The sequence below is a fragment of the Gavialis gangeticus genome, unplaced genomic scaffold, assembly GCF_001723915.1.
Source record: "Gavialis gangeticus isolate Ggan-Ray unplaced genomic scaffold, GavGan_comp1, whole genome shotgun sequence".
NCBI lineage: Eukaryota > Metazoa > Chordata > Crocodylia > Gavialidae > Gavialis > Gavialis gangeticus.
Genome location: NW_017728998.1, coordinates 25,745,416 through 25,748,681, shown reverse-complemented (window position 1 = coordinate 25,748,681; position 3,266 = coordinate 25,745,416).

Genomic DNA, 3,266 nt, shown 5'->3' with positions numbered 1-3,266 from the left:
GCTGGCACCCACCCCACTAGCAGACCACCCAGGCAGTCCTAGGGGGTGCTGCCATCATGGAGGGAAGGACTGGGGCCTCCCACAGCTCAGAGGCCTCTGGCAGCTTGTCCCCCAGCTGTGGGCAGGCTCCGCTGGAAAAAAAAAGTATCAGGCCACTCACCATAGTAGTGATGGAAGCCCCTAAATTGAAACAGTGGGTTTTTAATTGTCACAATTAAAAACTCACCAATTAAAACACCACCATTTCAATTTAGGGGACTTAAACCCCTGTCATGTGTACAAGCAGCCACAGACACTGATGTGGCTAGCTGAGGCACAAGGGTGCTTCAATGTGGGGGCAGCCTGCTGCCTACCCCAACACTGGAGCATCCTTGTGTCTCAACCAGCCCTTCCACAGCACATTGAGCCAGGTCGGAGCAGCCCTGGGCTGGAAAGCTGACCCCCAGGGCCCCTGAGAGCTGGCTGCTCTGACCCAGATCAACGTGCTGCATTCCTGAGTGCATGTTAAAACAGCATGCCTAGGAGCAATAAACTCTGGTGCAATAAGCACCAGAGTTTATTGCTCCACATGAATTGCATGTGTAGGCGTGCCCTGTTGCTACTAATTGGTAACTGAACAGAGCAGAAGCTATTAAAAGTCAGAAATTGTCAAATGAATATGTTTCATAGAGAGAAAATATCACAACCAATAAATATTAAAAATCTCTGTTATTGCTTATCTATACATAGAGACACAGGCTTAACACCTGAGAGACATTTCCAGAACTAGGAACAAGTGACATACCCCACTGTGACAAAGGGATTCCTACATTTCCAGTGGTATAAGACTCATTTTTCCTGCCCTCAGAGACTGTGAGATATTACACCATAGATCTGCCTCTGGTGTGAAAATTATCTATTCTGCACTGAGGTAATGTGGAGGAATGAGAGATTTATAATTAATTGGTGTTTTTTTTAATGATGGCTGCTCAGAATTGCCTATTGGTTTACAATCGCAGACATTATACAAGGAAATATGCACTTGTAGACAGTGCAGGTGTGTAGATAATTCTAGGATATCACTGCCATGTCTGCAGTATATGTATAGATACTGTGGGTAACATAATGTATGTAATTAAGCAGGGCCGGGTACTAATGGGAGGGTCTGAAATACATAGGATAGATATCATGCCTATGATTAACAATGTGTAGTAGAATAATTCAGCACCCAGTTCACTGAGGTTCCTTTGAAAATCCCAGCACATGTATCTTTTGGAAAGTGAACAATAGCACAAGATTTAGGCTCTCCCCAGAGACCAGGCAATTCTGCAAGAATATTAGCATTAACATTTTATAATAACAAAAAAATAAGTACTGTTAGTTTTCTAGTTCTTTTTTATCTAAAAATGTGAAAGCATTTTGTTTTCTAGGTGGAGAGGAGACTACCCAGTAACAAATACTGCTAGACTACAAGCCAAACAAATTTTGAATAACCAAGTATTGAATTTCCCATTATATTTTTAATCTACTGTACATCCCTCTAAAGTAAAAATTGCCATTAGCTAATTATTCTCCTACAATATTCACTTATTTTTTCCATTCCTTTTGCTGTTCAATAATTTACTGTTTCTCCTTTTTTATTTTGTATCTTTCCTGTAGTATCTTTACTTGACATCTGTGACTTACCTCTGTAAGTGAATTATTTAAATAAAGCTTTAAGGGGGAAAAAATCCCTCCATACAAGAAAATAGGTAAAAGATGAGACATGTTGATATTAGGGGGAAACTGTGGGGATTTTTGTTTTTTATGAGAGCTCTGCCATTGTAAACCCATAAGGTAGGAAAGGCAAGTGATAATTTACCTTGATATACCTAGGTGAAGTAAACCCTAATCCTCCCACTAGGTTTCACATCAAACCAGCCACATTGACAAAACCATAGGTGGCAGAAGGTTGGGGCTAATGGTACTAAGCCCCCCCCCAACAGTGCACCAGTGGCAGCGCAGAGGGCCACAGGGCAGCCCAGGCACAGGCTCTGGTGGCTGCAGCAGGGGATGCGCACAAACACAGCCACCCAACAGCAGCTTGCACATATGCAGCCAGGATCACAGCCTGGCTAAGGTTAGCATACATCTGGGTTTTCCCAGACGTTCTCTTTTTGAGTCCTATCTCCATCCAGGTGGCTTTTTCAAATCTATCTGAGCTAATGTCTGGATTTTTGCTTTGCTTTGCTGGTGACAGCAGGGGGAGGGGCAATTGTAGGCAGGGGGCTGCAGGTAGGTAAGTGATCCTACATTCCCCCTCCAGTGGGGGAAAGGGGTAGGGGGGTGTTTTGAGGGCTGTGGCCAGGCTGGCAACACAGGGGCCTGTGCCTGTGCCTGTGCCTGTGCCTGTGCCTGTGCCTGTGCTTGCAGGGGGCAGAGTGGCCAGGAGACACTGTGGGAAAAGGGGAGGTGGGCCATGACCAGGCCTCCTGGCACAGTGTGGCAGCCCTAGGCCAGGGCAGAGAGTGCCACAAGCCTCCCCTCTTCTTCCCTCCAGCCCATGCCAGGGCCAAACTCACTCCTCCGCGCTCTGGCCTGGTCAGAATGGCGGCAGCTGGGGCACCTCTGGCTGCGCTGGTGTGAGCAGCGGGCTGTGAGTCAGGAATGAGGGGCACTGGCAGGGCTGGGAGAGGCAGGGGCTGCTGGTCAGGAGAGAGGGGAAACAGCATGGCCCAGGGGGCAGGGTGCTGTGGTTCAGCACACTGGCAGGGCAGGGGTTCTGTGGGTTGGGAGTGAGGGACAGCAGCAGGGCTGGTGGGGACTGTGGCCTGGGAGTGAGGACAACAGAATGAGCAGGGGCAGGGCACTGCTGTATCAATTCCCTCCCCCCCGCAGTCATATACCTCTCCTTCCCCCACACAACAGGCATACTCTTTTTTGGAACTGAAAATATGATAACCTTAGTGCAGCACTGCCCGCTACAGCAGGCAAGTCTGGGAAGGGGAAGGAGTGGAGGCAGAGGTGGTAGATTGAGGCCCTCACAGTGAGGGAGGGAGTGGGACAGGAGCAGGGGTGAATGGGGCCCTGGGGTGGGTCATGGGATAGTCAGAGCCCAGGCAGCTCCTCCAGGGGCACAGGGGGGCTCCTGTTTCTGTGCACACCCGAGGGAAGGCACAGGGGGCATGTTTCTCCCAGCTTTGCGCTCAGAGTGGAGGTGGGCTGCTGCTGCAGGCTGGGCTCACTCTGCACCCTGCTGCTCTTGCCTTGAGAGCCACACAATGCCATGTGCCAGCCACCACCTGGGC